The following is a 19,942-nucleotide window of genomic DNA, read 5'->3' on the forward strand; positions in this document are numbered from 1 at the left end:
ATAATAATATCCTCCATTTAATACACTAAAAGAAAGTGATGCTTGGGGCCGGCGCTGTGGCACAGTGGGTTAATGACCTGGCCTGAAGTGCCGGCATCCCAAATGGGTGCCAGTTCAAGACCCAGCTGCTCTACTTCAGATCCAGCTTTCTGCTATGTCCTGGAAAAGCAGTAGACGATGGCCTAAGTCCTTGGGCCCCTGCAACCATTTGGGAGACCTGGAGGAAACTCCTGGTTCCTGGCTTTGGATAGGCGCAGCTCCAGTCAATGCGGCCAACTGGGGAGTGAACCATTGGAAGGAAGACCTCTCTCTCTCTGCCTCTCCTTCTCTCTGTGTGTAATTCTGACTTTCAAATAAAATAAATAAGTCTTTAAAAAAATGGAAGTGATTCTTGAGATCAAGTTTTACTATTAAGTCTCATGATACAACTCTTTGTGGACAGAGGTCCTACATAGGAAGTTAGTGCACAGTGACTCTTGTTCATTTAACAAATAACTCTTAAGTATGACATCAGTGATCACTCAAGGCCCTTGACATGAGCCACCTCAGTTTTGGAAGCCTTTTGCATCCACTAGCTCAAGGCCATAAGCAAAGTGGAAGTTCTCTTCTCCCTTCAGAAAAAAGTACACCCTTCTTTGGAGGCCACTTCTTTCCACTGGGGTCTCGCTCACAGGGGCCCTTTATGTAGGACATTTTTTTCCATAGTGTCTTGCCTTAGCATGCCTGAAATGTTTCCTCTGGGCTTTCCAGCCAGACTGGAATGCCCTAAGGGCTGATTCTGAGGTCACAGTGCTACTTAAAGCAATTGTCATTCTATGAGTCTGCTGTATGGACTGCTTCCCATGTTGGGAGTCTTCACTCTTTTTTAATTCTGTCTATTCTTATTTCCAATCACTTAGTTCTACTTATATGATCTCTTTAACCATTTATTCCTATCTATTTGATCTTTATAACACTTAAGCTGCTATTCATATCAGCTAGTTTAAGAGATTTTGGGGTCCTATGGCTAATTGTTAAGCTGTACCGTTAGAAGTCCGTAGGAATATATGGAGGACTACATTGTTTTACAGTTGTGAACTTCATACTTTTCTCTTTTTTTTTGATTCAAAATTTTAATGATAAATTGTGCCAGTAGAATCTTTTCAGAGGCAATGATATGTCAATAAATAATAGTTAAACTGAGTTCCTGAGAAGAACCTACCACATGAAAGTAGGTCAGAGTGCTATGAGTAACAACATGGCATTGTGTAAAATAGCATTATGTAAAAATAGTGACAGTCACAATACAAGCACAGCAGATTTCAGAATATGCCACTCATACAAATGCAAACCAGTACACAGGATTTTTTTTAGTTTAGTCATTGATAAACTTATAAGTGTTGTTTCTTAGATACATACTAAGTCGTGGATACATTATACCAAGAATTTCAAAGAAAAATATGGGGGAAAAAAACCAACAACAAAAACAAACTTTTTTTGTTGCCAAACCCAACATTTACTGAAAACGAAAAGAAACCAGTTGGCATTGAGGCCCAATTTCAATTCATCAGAAGTCAGCTGAGGATGGGGAACAGGGGATGGCCAGCCCTGAAGCCCCCTTCCCAGGGAGGAACCAGCTCTGGGGGACGGGGCTGTCAGACTTCCAAGGCCAGGCTGGGGTCTCTGGTCCAGGAATGTGTGCCGGGGTAGTGGGAGAGGAGAGGGCAGATGGTAGAGGAGGCTGCTGGGTGCAGGGTGGAGGTGGGGGAGGCAGGATTGGTCCAGGCTCAGGTGTTGACAGGGGGCAGGGGGCCGAGCTCAGGCAGCAGCTTGGGGTGAGGATCCATCCGGGCCAGGCTGCTCTGCTCCAGGGCAATGGCCTTGGCTGAATGCTTGCACTTCTCAGATCCACACTGGCACATGAAATATTTGCTTTTGATGTCCCAGAAGTGGTCACCATAGTCAAATCCTAGCTCCTCTCCAGTCCTGATGTCGCAGGAGTTTGTGGGGAGCAACTCGGACTAGACTAAGTTACTGGAATTAAGACTTATTCTATGCATCTGCTCTCCCACAATATGGCGCTGGGAGAGAAGAAAACAGCTTCTACACAGCTGCCTCCAGTTCAGCCAATAAACTGTAGGACTTGCTCCTGATTGGAGGAGAGCAGCGTACTCGGCGTGTGGGCAGCCGAGTTGGGATTGGCAGAGGAGGACTATAAAGGAGGAGAGAGACGGCATGCACCGGGAACATCTAAGAGGAACATCTAAGGGGAACACCTGTGCAGCCCCCGAGAGAGCCAGCCGGCGGTGTGCCGCTCCCCTGCGGAAGTGGGGAATGTGGCCAGGGGGAACTGCCCTTCCACGGAGGTGGAAGGGATAGTAGCCAACCCGGGAAGAACCAGCAGCAAACCCGGGGAGGGCCGAGCAGACGAAAGAACAGCGCAGGGTCCTGTGTCGTTCCTCCACAAAGAGGGGGAGCGACAGAGTTGAAGAAGGCAATGTGTGGAAATCGCAGGTCCTGGTGGAGCTTGAAGACATGGATGGGGATGATGTTGTGGTCGCACAGGTGGTTGATGAAGCGGCTTGTTGTCTGAGTCGAAGAAATAAGAGTCATCCTCGCTCACGTTGGCCTCAGCGTTGGAGATCAGCTCCCCAATGTACTCGCAGATGAAGGTGCCCTGGGGGATGGTCTGCAGGGCGTGGACCCCCTAGACATCTTGGCTGTCCGGTAGAGCTACAGTCACACCTTGATGCCGCTCTGCACCACCTGGTTCTTGCAGTTACATTCGAAAATCAGGGGCCGCTCGATCTTGTTAAATTCCTGGAGCAGCTGCCCATGCTTATCACACCAGCGGCGGATGCTGAGCTGGCCGCACAGGCAGTTGGAGCTGGAGCAGTCGTCCACACACGTGCAGTGCTGCAGGTGTGTGATGCTGGGGTCAGTGTTCATGGTGAACTCTCGCAGTTCTCTGAGATGTACTTGTAATCCTCAGGACAGGGCTCCCTGTCCACATCATTGACACAGGGGATAGGCACGTTATCGTAGCCTCGAGCCACATCCCGGCAGATGATCTCCGTGCGGATGGCGCAATTGCCCACCCCGAGCCAGAGCTTGTGGTTGAGCTGCTTCGTGAACCACACGTCAGAGCGCTCCGGGGTCAGATCCCACGCGGTGTCCCCCTCCTTGTTGCGCAGCTCGGGGTTGGCGCCTTGGACAGGAACAGGAGCACGCAGTCGTGGTTGCTCTCCTGGGCAGCGACGTGCAGGGGCGTGTCCCCGTGGTACTTCACGGCGTGCAGGTCACAGCGGGTGTTCAGGAGGCCCTCAGCGATGGCAGCGCTGCCAGTGAAGGAAGCCCAATGCGAGCAGATGTTTTCCTCGTTGTCGGTGAGGGTGACGTCGGCATCCCGCGTCAGCAGCATGCGAATCACCTCATTGTGCTGGTGCTCCGTGGCCCAGATGATGGGCGTCCACCCCCCACTGTCCTGGGCACGGACGTCCACCTGTCCCGTGCTGAGCAGCAGACTGACCATCTCCAGGTTCCCAACTTTGGCTGCCTGGTGGAGGCAGGTGGTGCCATCCTCCTTGCTGTACACACAGCCGCCTCGCTGCACCGTGTAGCGCGCCACCTCCAGGTGGTGTCCAGCACGGCCTCCATCAGAGGTGTCCCCTTTGCTTGTCCATGGCGTTGCTGTTGGCTCCAGCCTGCAGCAGCACGTGGCAGATCTCCACGGAGCCCTTCTGGGCGGCTGCGTGCAGCGGCGTGCGCTCGCTCTGCTGTCGCTCTGGATGTTGGGGTCCAGGCTGTCCAGCAGCATCAGGATCACCTTTTGCAGCTCCCCCTGCTTCACCAGCAGGTACAGCAGTCAGGGGTGGAACCGGAGCTTCTTCCTCCTGACTCCTGGATAACCAGGGCCTTTTCCAGGGCTTCCAGGCCTGGCCCTGGTGGCAGCCCCATGGCTGACAGGCAGCCTCCATTGGGCAGTGTCAGAGAGGGGCCGGAACTGCCGATGGTGTCTGCAAGGGGGTCGCAGGGTGGGCGCTGTGGCTCCCCGTGCCCACGCATCCGGGGGCTGGGCTGGGACGTGTCCGCTCTCCCAGGAGCATCCTGGGCCAGGGTTGGGGGCACGGGCACTGCAGTGCCAGCCGGGGAGGTCCCCCATCCCCCCGGCCCAAGTCTGCCCGACCACCGGAGGACGACGCCCCCGCGCGCAAGGACCCAGCACGGCACGCCTCCCGCACCGCCGCGCCCAAGGCCGGACCCGCTGTTGCCAAGAGGAAGGGGCTGGTGGCCAGCAACAAGGGAGGCCGGGCGCCCCTGGCCAGGAAGTCCTCGGTCCGCAAGACAGCCACCCGTGCCCCCTCCGATCTCACAAATATGTGAAAATTAAACAACAGTCTAAACCCCAAAACAGAACGGAGAACATAAATACACCAAGATTAATAGAAATAAAGGCAAAAGACACAAAAGCTTAAAGTATATGTACAAAGCAATGCTTAGGGGAAAATTTATAGCTAAAAAGGCTTGTATAAAGAGGAAACAAGATCTCAAGTAAGTAATCTAACCATTCACTTTAAGATACTACAAAAAGAAAATCAAACCAAACCTAAAAATAGTAGAAAGGGAATAATAAAGATTTAAGTAGAAGGTAATGAAATATAGAATAGATACAAACACTGGAATATCAGACTCTTTCAAAGCCTTCAAAAATCAATGAAACTGATAGGATAAAAAGAGAATTCGCAATTTAGTAGAATTTAAATGAAACAGATGTCATTATCAACTTTACATAAATAAAAGGGATTATACAGGAATATGCTCAAAAATCTTACTTCAAAAAATTATACAGCATAGAGGTAATGAAAAAAGTTTAGAAGATAAGGATTACCAAACTGAGTCAAAAAACACAGATAATAAACTGTAACAAGTGAAGGAGTGAGTTAGAATTTTAAAAAATCATACACAAAGAGATGAACAGTTTCCCCACTAAATTCAACAAAATTTTTAAAGAGGGAAATGTCAATTCCTCACAAACCTTTCCAATAAATATAACCTGGCACACTCCCCAATTCATTTTCTAACTACACTGATAAATGAAAGAAATCACAAGAAACTAAGAAGCCAATATCTCTGATAAAAAAAACTCCTCCCCGGTGCCGCAGCTCACTAGGCTAATCCTCTGCCTTGCGGCGCCGGCACACCGGGTTCTAGTCCCAGTCAGGGTGCCGGATTCTGTCCTGGTTGCCCCTCTTCCAGGCCAGCTCTCTGCTGTGGCCTGGGAGTGCAGTGGAGGATGGCCCAAGTCCTTGGGCCCTGCACCCGCATGGGAGACCAGGAGAAGTACCTGGCTCCTGCCATAGGATTAGCGTGGTGCGCTGGCCGCAGTGCGCCGTCCGTGACGGCCATTGGAGGGTGAACCAATGGCAAAGGAAGACCTTTCTCTCTGTCTCTCTCTCACTGTCCACTCTGCCTGTCAAAAAAATTAAAAAAAAAAAAACTCCTCAACAAAATACTGGTATAGAGCAGTATATATTTTAAATTAATACACTATGGCCAAATGGAATTATACTAGAAATGCAAATTGTTTACCATCTAAATATCAATTTATTTAATATATCAAATCAATAGAATGAAAACAAAAACCGCATGATCATTTCATTAGAGAAAACTGTCTGACAAATTATAAACGATAAATCTTCATGACAAACTGCCCCAAAACCTAAGAACAGAAGGGAACTTCCTCAGGAGCAGGTGTTGTGACATTGTGGGCCACTGTTTCGAAGGCCTATATCTCATCATATCACAGTTTATGTGGTGGCCACTCTGCTTCTGATCCAGCTTCCTACTAATGTGCCTGAAATGCACTGGATGGTAGCTCAAGTATTTGGGTTCCCACCAGCTCTGTGGCAGGAGTTCTGGGTTCCCAGCTTCAATCTGGGCCAGTCCCAGTTGTTGCAAGCATTTGAGGAATGAACCAGTGCATGGAAGACTCCTCTCTCTGTCTCTCCCTCTCTCTTTGTCACTCCTTTTAAACAAACCTTAATTTTAAAAAGAAGATTACTTCCTAAAATTGATGATAGTGTCTATGAAAACACTACAGCTAGCATTATAATGCCATGTGTGAAAGACTTCACCATAAGATCAGGAAAAGCTAAGGATATCCAATCACCACCTCTATGAAACATTCCATTAGAGATTCTAGCCAGAGGCATCTGGTTTGAAAATAAGATTAAAATTATCCTTATTCACATATAATATGATCTTATGAACAGAAAAGCCTAAGGAATCCACTAAAAATTATAAAATTAATTAATGCATTTGGCAAGACTGCAGAATGTAAGATCAGTATACACAAATTAACTGCATTTTCATATATTCACAATAAAACACCTAAAATGCAGTTAATAAAATAATTCTAGTTATGGGGTCAGCGTTGTGGCGCAACAGGTTAAAGCCCTGACCTGAAGCGTCAGCATCCCATGTGGACACCAGTTAAAGTCCCAGCTGCTCCCCTTCCGATCCAGCTCTCTGCTACGGCCTGAGAAAGCTGTGGAAGATGGCCTAAGAACCCATGTGGGAGACCAGGAAGAAGCTCCTGGCTTCAGATCAGCTCAGCTCCATCTGCCATCAGGGGAGTGAACAAGTGGATGGAAGACCTCTCTCTCTGCCTCTACCTCTCTAACTCTTTCAAATAAATAAAAGTAATTCTTTTAAAAATAATAATAATTCTAATTACAATTGCATCAAAAATAAAATACTTATAAATATATTTAACAAAAGGTGTACAATACTTCTATTCACAATATCCAGGATAGAGAATCAACCTAAATGTCCTTTAATACATGAATGAGTAAAGAAAACTTGGTACATATACACAAGGGAATATTATTCCACCATTTAAAAAAATCTTAAAGTCCTTAAGAGATGGGCCAATGACCAAAACAGACATTTTTCAAAAGAAGAAATCCAAACAGCCAACAGACACATGAAAAAAATTCAGGATCACTAGACATCAGGGAAATACAAATCAAAACCACAATGAGGTTTCACCTCACCCCGGTTAGAATGGCTTACATACAGAAATCAACTAACAACAGATGTTGGCGAGGATGTAAGGAAAAACGCACACTAATCCACTGTTGGTGGGAATGCAAACTAGTAAAGCCACTATGGCAGACAGTTTGGAGATTCCTCAGAAACCTGAATATAACCCTACCACAGGACCCAGCCATCCCACTCCTTGGAATTTACCCAAGGGTAATTAAAGTCAAAAAAAGTTATCTGAACTTCGATGTTTATTGCAGCTCAATTCAAAATAGCTAAGACATGGAATCAACCTAAATGCCCACCAACAGAAGATTGGATATGTACTCTTTATAGAATATTACACAGCGGTAAAAAAAAAAAAAAAAAAAAAAAAAAAAAAAGAAGGAAATCCAGTCACTTGAAACAAGATGGAGGAATCTGGAAAACATCATGCTGAGTGAAATAAGCCAGCCCCAAAGGGACAAATATCATATGTTCTCCCTGATCGGTGACAACTAACTGAGCACCTAAAAGGAAGCCTGTAGAAGTGAGATGGACACTATGAGAAACAATGTCTTGATCAGCCCTTGTCCTGACTATCTAGGAACAGCTTACTATTTTATTCTTTTTAGTATTTTCTTTTTCTACTTAATACCATTGGTTGAACTCTTTAATTAACACACAATTATTCTTAGGTGTTTAAATTCAATGGAAAATTGATCCCTGTTAAAAATAAGAGGGGGAGGGGTGGCGCTGTGGTGTAGCAGGTAAAGTCGCTGCCTGTGGTGCCCGTATCCCATATGGGCACTGGTTCGAGACTCAGCTACTCCATTTCTGATCCAGTTCTCTGCTATGTCCTGAAAAAGCAGTAGAAGATGTCCCAAGTCCCTGGGCCTCTGCACCCACATGGGAGACCCAGAAGAAGCTCCTGGCTCCTGGCTTCAGATGGGTGCAGCTCCAGCATTTTGACCATCTGGGGAGTGACCCAGCGAATGGAAGCCCTCTCTCCCCAACTCCTCTCTCTCTCTCTCTGCCTCTCCTCTCTCTAACTGTGACTTTCAAGTAAAATAAATGAATCTTTAAAAAAAAAAACTAAAAGTGGGAATAAGAGAAGGAGGAGGTGCACAGTTTGGCACACGCTCACTCAGACTTACCCCTAAGAGTAAAGCTAGAAACATGCCATGGGAATCCAAATCCCATATGGGCACTGGTTCAAGCCCAGGCTGCCCTACTTCCCATCCAGTTTCCTGCTAATGTGCCTGGGAAAGCAGTGGAACATGAACCAAGTGCTAGGACCCCTATCAGGCACACGAGAGACTCTGAGGGAGTTCTTGGCTCCTGGCTTTGGCTTGGCCCAGTCCTGGATATTGCAGCCACTTAGGGAGGAAACCCCCACATGGAATATCTCTCTCTCTCCCACTCTCTCTCCCCCTTTCCACTCTCTCTCCTTCTGTCTCTAACTCTCTCTCTCTCTGTGTAACTCTGCCTTTCAAATAAATAAATAAATTTTTTTAAAAATGGTTCTCCCACTGTCTTAACAAAAAAAGAAAAAGAAGACAAATCCTTGGAAATATCTCAACCAACAAGAAAAAATATGAAAAATTAAAAAAACTGAAAATACTGTTCAAGATCTGTAGGATACTATCAAACAACCTAGCACATGTGTCTTATGAGTTCCTGAAGGTGAGGAAAGAGAATGGATAATAAGTCCTAGTTGATGAAATAATAGCAGAAATCTTCCCTAATTTGAATAAAGATAGGAACATTCAAGTGCAGACATGACCAGAAAGGAGCTTCACCACAACACATTATAGCCAAACTTCCTTTTTTTTTGCTCTCATGCAGTTGTTTAAAAGATTTATTTATTAGGCCAGTGCCGCGGCTCACTAGGCTAATCCTCTGCCTTGCAGCACTGGCACACCAGGTTCTAGTCCCAATCAGGGCACGAGATTCTGTCCCGGTTGCCTCTCTTCCAGGCCAGCTCTCTGCTGTGGCCAGGGAGTGCAGTGGAGGATGGCCCAAGTGCTTGGGCCCTGCACCCCATGGGAGACCAGGAGAAGTACCTGGCTCCTGCCATCAGATCAGTGTGGTGCACCCGCCACAGTGCGCCGGCTGCAGCGGCCATTGGAGGGTGAACCAATGGCAAAGGAAGACCTTTCTCTCTGTCTCTCTCTCTCTCTCACTGTCCACTCTGCCTGTCAAAAATAAATAAATAAAAAATAAAAGATTTATTTATTTATTTGAAAGGCAGAGTTACAGAGAGGGAGAGAGAGAGAATGGATCTTCCATCCACTGGTTCACCCGCACCAAGTAGCTGTAATGGCTGGAGCTAGATCAATCTGAAGCCAAGAGCCAGGAGCTTCTTCTAGGTCTCCCATGTGGGTGCAGGGGCCCAAGAACTTGGGCCATTTTCTGTTTTCCCAGGCCATAGCAGAGAGCTGGGTTGGAAATGGAACAGCCAGGATTTATTCCCGTACTCACTGCACCACAGAACTGGCCCTTATAGTCAAACTTTCAACAGCAAAACATAAAGAAAAGATTTTAAAATGTGTAGGAGAGAAAGACCAAATTACCTGCAGAGGACCTCCAACTAGACTGACAGCTGACTTCCCAACAGAAAGGTTACAGGATAGGAGAGAATGGAGAAACACAGTCCAAGTACTAAAAGAAAAAAACTGTAAACCCAGAATACTCTGCCCAGCAAAGCTCTCATTTATAAATGAAGGTAAAATGAAGACCTTCCAAAACAACAGAAATTCAAAGAATTTGTAATCACTCACCAGGCCTTACAAATGACACTTAAGGACTTGCTATACACAGAAATACAGATTCAGCAATATGAAAGAGTGAAGGCAGAAAATATCATAGTAAATGTACAAAGGAAATTCCAAACTAACAATAGGTATACTTAAGGGAAAAAATGGCAGGACCAGATAATTACTTATCAATAATAACCTTGAATATAAATGGCCTAAATTCTCCAGTTAAAAGATACAGGCTGGCTGACTGGATTAAAAACAAAACTCATCTATTTGCTGCCTACAATAAAAGCACATCACCAACATGATACACACAGACTGAAAGTGAAAGGATAGAAAAAGATATTCCATGGCAATGGAAAGTAAAGACAACACAAGCAAGAGGAGCCATTACAATAGACAAAATAGACTTTAGCACAAAAACTGTTAAAAGAGACAAAGAAGGGTGCTATGTAATGATTAAGGGTCCCATTCAACAGGGAGATATGTATATGCACCCAGTTCCAGGGCATCCGGCTATTTAAAACTAATGATAATGTATTTAATGGGAGACACAGACTCCAAAACAATAAAAATAGGAGACTTAAGCATCCCACTTTCATCAATGGACAGATCAACTAGGCTAAAAATCAACACAGAAACAACAGAGCTAATCTACACTATGGACTAAATGGACCTAACTGACACCTATAGAACATCTCATCCTAAAGCTGCAGAATACACATTCTTTTCATCAGTGCTTGAACTTTCTCTAGTACAGACCATGTGCTAGGCCATAAAGCAAGATTCAACATATTCAAGCAAACTGAAATCATACCATGTATCTCTTTGTCCACAATGGAATGAAGTTGGAAATTAACAACTTAACGGATTGTAGAAAATATGCAAAGTATGAACACTAACAACACATTCTTGAATGAACAGTGTGCCAGGAAATAAAAAAAAAACTCCAGGAAACAAATGAAGATGACAACACAACATACCAAAACTTGTAGGATATAGCAAAAGCAGTGTTAAGAGAGAAGTTTATAGCAATGAGTACATGAAAAAATTGCAAACACAGCAACTAAATGACTAAAAATGCATTTCAAAGACCTAGGAAAATAAGAACAAACCAAATCAAATAGGAGGGAAAAATAATTAAAAGTAGAGAAGAAATAAAGTTGAAATAAACATAACAAAAGAACAGTGAATTGCAGAGCTGGATTTAGAAAAAAAAAAAAAGCAAAATTGATACACCATTGGCCCAACTTATCAGAAAAAGGGAGAAGACCCAAATTAATAAAATCAGAGACAAAAAATAAGGTGTTAGATTGTATAGCATTGAAACAAAATGAATCAAAAAGAATTACTACAAACAGGTCTATGCCAACAAATTGGAAAACCTAGAAGAAATGGATGGATTTCTGGACACATTCAATCTACCAAATTGAGTCATGAAGACATAGAAAACTTAAATAGACCAATAAACAAAACAGAGACTGAATCAGCAATAAGATGCTCACAAAAAAGAAAAGCCTTTGTATACACAAACAATGGCATGACTGAGAATTTGTAAGTTCAACACTATTCACAATATTTACAAAAAAATGTAAACACCAGGAATAAATTTAGTAATGGATGGGAAATATCTCTACAATGAAAATTACAAAACATTACTGAGAGGGCGGAGCCAAGATGGCGGAATAGTGAGGGCGCGCACCGATAGTCCGGGAAAATTTAGTTTAATAAAAGGGGAGTTACGGTAGCCTCAGAAAAAAGAACCAGGAAAATATTGCAGACAAAACCCTTCTGGATCCAGTGGGCGTGAATCGGAGGACCTACTGGGAGAACAAGGTCGCCCACTGCGCGCGAAAGCCGAACCGCAGGACCGAGCCGCGGGACTGAGCCGCGGAAGCCGAGCCACGGGACTGAGCTGCGCAAGCTGCAGGGTCTGCGCGCAAGAGCTCGAAGGGGAGTGCAACAGCGGGGAGACTTGGGAAGTCCAGGGCTCCGAGTCCACACATCGGCGCTGGAAGGGGAGCAGACCTGCGTGGAGAGCGTGGGAGCCCACAGTTCGGGACATCAGCGGCAGACTCAACACACCAGCGCTGGAACGCGAGGTGAGCCGAACCTCAATAACCCCAGACACCGGCAGGCAAGCGGAGAGAGGAGACTAGAGGGAACGACCCCCGGGGCGGGGGGGACTTCACCAAGCTAACTGGAAGAGAGAGAGAGGGAAAAAAAAAAAAGGTGACTGGTATGGACACGGGTTTCTCTCTCTCCGCTCACCTCTCAAGGGCGAGCAAGACAAAGAGCAGGCGCCATCTTGGACATACGTCATAAGCAGAGCGACCTCAGGTCTGCACCGGCCCTGAGCCTAGCAGTAAAACCTGACTCTGGGTGGGGCGAATTAACAGGAGATTAGGACTTAGTAAATTTATGGTGCTACTGAACGGAGACTGTGAAAAAAGAGACGGTGGGGGAGAGAACTCACGGAATTCACGTGAGCACTCTCCAGAGACGCTACAATTCCGTAACTTTGGCAACCCAGTGGGAGACTGAAGGAGAATTTGAGCCCACTCTAAGGGCCGAACAGATTCCCTGTGTGGTCCTTGGGAAAGAGCTTCTGATCTCTGGCTCCTGTGGGTATATCATTTGCCTGCTAACTACCTCCAACTTTGTTCAGCGGTGCAGAATAACTTCCCTGTTGAATCAAAAAAAAAAGAGAGAGAGAGAGAGAGAGAGAGGTTTACCACGCCTAACCTGGGAGTGTCACCTTTGGCACACCAAACAGAGCTCTCAGGCCACACCCATCTCAAGCCCTAAGGCTCCATCAAAAACAGATAGTCCACTTAATCTAGAGTCATAGTATAACAAGAAAAAGCACCACAGTGAAGAAACCAAATATCTCCAATATGACAAATAACAAACGCAAAAACCAAGGTAATAAAAACAAGGAAGTCACCATGAAGCCCTCAAATGAAAAAGACACCCCAATTCAAGATTATGAGGATGATGACATAGAAGAAATGCAAGAAGCAGATCTCAAAAAATTGATAAGAACATTAAGAAGTTCTCAAAAACAAATTCTTGAACTACAGAAATCCTTAATGGACAAGATAGAAAATCTCTCTCGTGAAAATGAAATATTAAGGAGGAATCAAAATGAAATGAAACAACTAGTACAACAGGAAACTGGGATAGTGACTGAAGTGAAGAATTCAATAGATCAAATGAAAAACACAATAGAGAGCCTTACAAACAGAATGGGAGAAGCAGAAGAGAGAATATCGGACTTAGAAGACAGAGAACAGGAAAGGATACAGTCAGACCAAAGAAAAGAAGAGGAAATTAGGAATCTAAAACATATTGTCGGGAATCTTCAGGATACTATTAAAAAACCCAACATTCGGGTTCTAGGAGTTCCTGAAGGCATGGAGAGGGAGAAAGGATTAGAAGGCCTTTTTAGTGAGATATTAGCAGAAAATTTCCCAGGTTTGGAGAAGGACAGAGAAATCCTAGTACAGGAAGCTCACAGAACCCCTAATAAACACGACCAAAAGAGACCCTCACCACGGCACGTTGTAATTAAACTCTCCACAGTGAAACATAAAGAAAAGATCCTAAAATGTGCAAGAGAGAAACGTCAGATTACTCTCAGAGGATCTCCAATCAGACTCACAGCTGACTTCTCATCAGAAACTCTACAAGCTAGGAGGGAATGGCGAGATATAGCCCAGGTACTAAGAGAGAACAACTGCCAGCCCAGAATATTATATCCTGCAAAGCTATCATTTGTGAATGAAGGTGAAATAAAGACTTTTCATAGCAAACAGAAATTGAAAGAATTTGTTGCCACTCATCCAGCCCTGCAAAAGATGCTTAAAGATGTGTTACACACAGAAACAAAGAAACACGGTCATCAATATGAAAGAAGGTAAAGGAAGGAAACCAAGGAAGGAAAGCTCACAGCAAAAGATCACAGGGAATTCAAAGCATATATTAGAACTTATCTTTGGTAAATGGCAGGGCAAAGTTACCACTTATCATTAGTCACATTGAACGTGAATGGCCTGAACTGTCCAGTTAAAAGACACCGTTTGGCTGATTGGGTTAAAAAACAAAACCCATCTATTTGCTGCTTACAAGAAACACATCTTTCCAACAAAGATCCATACAGACTGAAAGTGAAAGGCTGGAAAAAGATATACCATGCCAACAGAAATGAAAAAAGAGCGGGCGTAGCCATCTTAATATCAGACACCATAAACTTTACCACAAAAACCATTAAGAGAGACAAAGAGAGACACTACATAATGATTAAGGGATCAATTCAACAGGAAGATATAACAATTATCAATGTATATGCACCTAACTACAGGGCACCGGTTTATCTAAAAGATTTGTTAACGGACTTAAAGGGAGACTTAGACCCCAATACAATAGTACTGGGGGACTTCAATACTCCACTCTCAGAAATAGACAGATCAATAGGACAGAAGATCAACAAGGATACAGTAGATTTAAACGACACTATAGCCCAAATGGATCTAACAGATATATACAGAACTTTCAATCCTACAGCTAAAGATTATACATTCTTCTCAGCAGTACATGGAACCTTCTCTAGGATTGACCACATACTAGGCCATAAAGCAAGTCTCAGCAAATTCAAAAGAATTAGAATCATACCATGCAGCTTCTCAGACCATAAAGGAATGAAGTTGGAAATGAACAACTCAGGAATCCCTAGAGCATACGCAAACACATGGAGATTGAACAACATGCTCCTGAATGAACAATGGGTCATAGAAGAAATCAAAAGAGAAATCAAAAACTTTCTGGAAGTAAATGAGGATAACAGCACAACATACCAAAACTTATGGGACGCAGCAAAAGCAGTGTTAAGAGGAAAGTTTATATCAATAGGTGCCTACATCAAGAAATTGGAAAGGCACCAAATAGATGAGCTTTCTATTCACCTCAAGGATCTAGAAAACCTACAGCAAACCAGACCCAAATCTAGTAGGAGAAGAGAAATAATTAAAATCAGAGAAGAAATCAACAGGATTGAATCAAGAAAAACATTACAAAAAATCAGCCAAACGAGGAGCTGGTTTTTTGAAAAAATAAACAAAATTGACACCCCATTGGCCCAACTAATTAAAAAAAGAAGAGAAAAGACCCAAATCAATAAAATCAGAGATGAAAAAGGAAATGTAACAACAGACACCACAGAAATAAAAAGAATCATCAGAAATTACTACAAGGACTTGTATGCCAGCAAACAGGGAAACCTATCAGAAATGGATAGATTCCTGGACACATGCAACCTACCTAAATTGAACCAGGAAGACATCGAAAACCTAAACAGACCCATAACTGAGACAGAAATTGAAACAGTAATAAAGGCCCTCCCAACAAAGAAAAGCCCAGGACCAGATGGATTCACTGCTGAATTCTACCAGACATTTAAAGAAGAACTAACTCCAATTCTTCTCAAACTATTCAGAACAATTGAAGAAGAGGGAATCCTCCCAAATTCTTTCTATGAAGCCAGCATCACCTTAATTCCTAAGCCAGGAAAAGATGCAGCACTGAAAGAGAATTACAGACCAATATCCCTGATGAACATAGATGCAAAAATCCTCAATAAAATTCTCGCCAATAGAATGCAACAACACATCAGAAAGATCATTCACCCAGACCAAGTGGGATTTATCCCTGGTATGCAGGGATGGTTTAATGTGCGCAAGACAATCAATGTGATACACCACATTAACAGACTGCAGAAGAAAAACCATATGATTCTCTCAATAGATGCCGAGAAAGCATTTGATAAAATACAACACCCGTTGATGATGAAAACTCTAAGCAAACTGGGTTTGGAAGGAACATTCCTCAATACAATCAAAGCAATCTATGAAAAACCCACAGCCAACATCCTATTGAATGGGGAAAAGTTGGAAGCATTTCCACTGAGATCTGGGACCAGACAGGGATGTCCACTCTCACCACTGCTATTCAATATAGTTCTGGAGGTTCTAGCCAGAGCTATTAGGCAAGAAAAAGAAATTAAAGGGATACAAATTGGGAAGGAAGAACTCAAACTATCCCTCTTTGCAGATGACATGATTCTTTATTTAGGGGACCCAAAGAACTCTACCAAGAGACTATTGGAACTCATAGAAGAGTGGCAAAGTAGCAGGGTATAAAATCAATGCACAAAAATCAACAGCCTTTGTATACACAGACAATGCCATGGCTGAGGAAGAACTTCTAAGATCAATCCCATTCACAATAGCTACAAAAACAATCAAATACCTTGGAATAAACTTAACCAAGGACGTTAAAGATCTCTACGATGAAAATTACAAAACCTTAAAGAAAGAAATAGAAGAGGATACCAAGAAATGGAAAAATCTTCCATGCTCATGGATTGGAAGAATCAATATCATCAAAATGTCCATTCTCCCAAAAGCAATTTATAGATTCAATGCAATACCAATCAAGATACCGAAGACCTTCTTCTCAGATCTGGGAAAATTGGTGCTGAAATTTATATGGAGGCACAAGAGACCTCGGATAGCTAAAGCAATCTTGTACAACAAAAACAAAGCCGGAGGCATCACAATACCAGATTTCAGGACATACTACAGGGCAGTTGTAATCAAAACAGCATGGTACTGGTACAGAAACAGAAGGATAGACCAATGGAACAGAATTGAAATACCAGAAATCAACCCAAACATCTACAGCCAACTTATATTTGATCAAGGATCTAAAACTAATTCCTTGAGCAAGGACAGTCTATTCAATAAATGGTGCTGGGAAAATTGGATTTCCACGTGCAGAATCATGAAGCAAGACCCCTACCTTACACCTTACACAAAAATCCACTCAACATGGATTAAAGACCTAAATCTACGACCTGACACCATCAAGTTACTAGAGAACATTGGAGAAACCCTTCAAGATATTGGCACAGGCAAAGAATTTCTGGAAAAGACCCGGGAGGCACAGGCAGTCAAAGCCAAAATCAACTATTGGGATTGCATCAAATTGAGAAGTTTCTGTACTGCAAAAGAAACAGTCAGGAGAGTGAAGAGACAACCGTCAGAATGGGAAAAAATATTTGCAAACTATGCAACAGATAAAGGGTTAATAACCAGAATCTACAAAGAGATCAAGAAACTCCACAAAAACAAAACCAACAACCCAATTAAGAGATGGGCCAAGGACCTCAATAGACATTTTTCAAAAGAGGAAATCCAAATGGCCAACAGGCACATGAAAAAATGTTCAAGGTCATTAGCAATCAGAGAAATGCAAATCAAAACCACAATGAGGTTCCACCTCACCCCGGTTAGAATGGCTCACATTCAGAAATCTACCAACAACAGATGCTGGCGAGGATGTGGGGAAAAAGGGACACTAACCCACTGTTGGTGGGAATGCAAACTGGTCAAGCCACTATGGAAATCAGTCTGGAGATTCCTCAGAAACCTGAAGATAACCCTACCGTTCGACCCAGCCATCCCACTCCTTGGAATTTACCCAAAGGAATTTAAATTGGCAAACAAAAAAGCGGTCTGCAGCCTAATGTTTATTGCAGCTCAATTCACAATAGCTAAGACCTGGAACCAACCTAAATGCCCATCAACGGTAGATTGGATAAAGAAATTATGGGATATGTACTCTTTAGAATACTATACTGCAGTAAGAAACAACGAAATCCAGTCATTTGCAACAAAATGGAGGAATCTGGAACACATCATGCTGAGTGAAATAAGCCAGTCCCAAAGGGACAAATACCATATGTTCTCCCTGATCGGTGACAACTGACTGAACACCAAAATGGAAACTTGTTGAAGTGAAAGGGACACTATGGGAAATGGTGACTTGATCAGCATAGCCCTGACTGTTAATGAACAACTTAATACATTATCCCTCTTAGTAGTTTTTTTGTCTGTTCTACTTAATATGACTGATTTAATTCTGTAATTAATACACAGTTATTCTTAAGTGTTGAAATTTAACTGAAATGTGATCCCTGTTAAACATAAGAGTGGGAATAAGAGAGGGAAGAGATATATAATTTGGGACATGCTCAAGCTGACTTGCCCCAAATGGTAGAGTTAGAAACATACCAGGGGACTCCAATTTAATCCCATCAAGGTGGCATGTACCAATGCCATCTCACTAGTCCAAGTGATCAATTTCAGTTCGCAATTGATCATAATGAAAGGACTAAGAGTCAAAGGGAGCACATAAGCAAGTCTAGTACCTGCTAACACTAACCGATAGAATAAATAAAGGGGAGAGTGATCCAACATGGGAAGCGAGATACTCAGCAGACTCATAGAATGGCAGATGCCCTAAATAGCACTCTGGCCTCAGAATCAGCCCTAAAGGCATTCAGATCTGGCTGAAATGCCCATGAGAGTATTTCAGGCATGGAAAGCCAAGACACTCTGGAAAAAGATCTCTGTGAGTGAGATCTCAGTGGAAAGAACAGGTCTTCAAAGAAGGAGGTACCTTTCTCTGAAGGGAGGAGAGAACCTCCACTTTGACTATGACCTTGTCTAAACAAGATAAGAGTCGGAGAACTCAAGGGGCTTCCATAGCCTTGGAAACTCATGACTGGAGCATAGGGAGATTACTGATGCCATAGACAGGAGTGTCAATTGGTAAAGTCAACAACAGGAGTCACTGTGCACTTACTCCTCATGTAGGATCTCTGTCCTTAATGTGCTGTGCATTGAGATTTAATGCTATAACGAGTACTCAAATAATATATTTCACTTTGTGTTTCTATGGGGGTGCAAACTGTTGAAATCCTTACTTAATGCATACTAAACTGATCCTCTGTAAAAAAAAAAAAAAAAAAAAAAAAAAAGAAACTATCAACTCCCAACTTGACTCTCACTGGGATTAAACATGACAATAGGTCTGATCTGATTTCATCATCATTAAAAAAAATCATCTATTATTTTTCACTTTATGTTTCTGTGTGGGAGCAAACTGTTGAAATCCTTACTTAATGTATACTAAGCTGATCTTCTGTATATTAAGATAATCGAAAATGAATCTTGATGTGAATGGAAGGGGAGAGGGAGTGGGAAAGAGGAGGGTTGTGGGTGGGAGGGACGGTATGGGGGGGAAGCCATAGTAATCCATTATTCGTACTTTGGAAACGTATATTCATTAAATAAAAGTTAAAAAAAAAAAAAGAATACTATACCGCAGTAAGAAACAATGAAATCCAGTTATTTGCAACAAAATGGAGGAATCTGGAACACATCATGCTGAGTGAAGTAAGCCAGTCCCAAAGGGACAAATACCATATGTTCTCCCTGATCGGTGACAACTGACTGAACACCAAAAAGGAAACTTCCTGAAGTGAAATGGACACTGAGAAACGGTGACTTGATCAGCATAGCCCTGACTGTTAATGAACAACTTAATACTTTATCCCTCTTAGTAGTTTTTTTTTGTCTGTTCTACTTAATATGACTGGTTTAATTCTGTAATTAATACACAGTTATTCTTAAGTGTTGAAAATTAACTGAAATGTGATCCCTTTTAAATATAAGAGTGGGAATAAGAGAGGGAAGAGATGTATAATTTGGGACATGCTCAAGCTGACTTGCCCCAAATGGTAGAGTTAGAAACATACCAGGGATTCCAATTCAATCCCATCAAGGTGGCATGTACCAATGCCATCTCACTATTCCAAGTGATCAATTTCAGTTCACAATTGATCATAATGAAAGGTCTAAGAGTCAAAGGGAGCACATAGACAAGTCTAGTACCTGCTAATACTAACTGATAGAATAAATAAAGGGGAGAGTGATCCAACATGGGAAGCGAGATACTCAGCAGACTCATAGAATGGTGGATGTCCTAAACAGCACTCTGACCTCAGAATCAGCCCTAAAGGCATTCAGATCTGGCTGAAAAGCCCATGAGAGTATTTCAGGCATGGAAAGCCAAGGCACTCTGGCAAAAGAAAAAAAAAAAACAAACAACAACAACAAAAAAAACCTAAATGAAAGATCTCTGTGAGTAAGATCCCAGTGGAAAGAACAGGTCTTCAAAGAAGGAGGTACCTTTCCCTGAAGGGAGGAGAGAACCTCCACTTTGACTATGACCTTGTCTAAACAAGATAAGAGTCGGAGAACTCAGAGGGCTTC

The 19,942-nt window shown here is 43.0% G+C and overlaps 1 protein-coding gene and 1 pseudogene across 1 annotated transcript in view; one reads left to right on the plus strand and one right to left on the minus strand.

Annotated features, from left to right (window-relative positions):
* LOC127489782 (nuclear factor 1 C-type-like) overlaps window positions 1-19,942 on the plus strand; it is a 122,121-nt gene that overhangs the window by 40,150 nt on the left and 62,029 nt on the right. The window lies entirely within an intron of this gene.
* LOC103346835 (histone-lysine N-methyltransferase EHMT2 pseudogene) lies at window positions 1,767-6,455 on the minus strand (annotated as a pseudogene).

The sequence above is a fragment of the Oryctolagus cuniculus genome, chromosome 19 (genome assembly GCF_964237555.1).
Source record: "Oryctolagus cuniculus chromosome 19, mOryCun1.1, whole genome shotgun sequence".
In the NCBI taxonomy this organism is placed as follows: Eukaryota; Metazoa; Chordata; class Mammalia; order Lagomorpha; family Leporidae; genus Oryctolagus; species Oryctolagus cuniculus.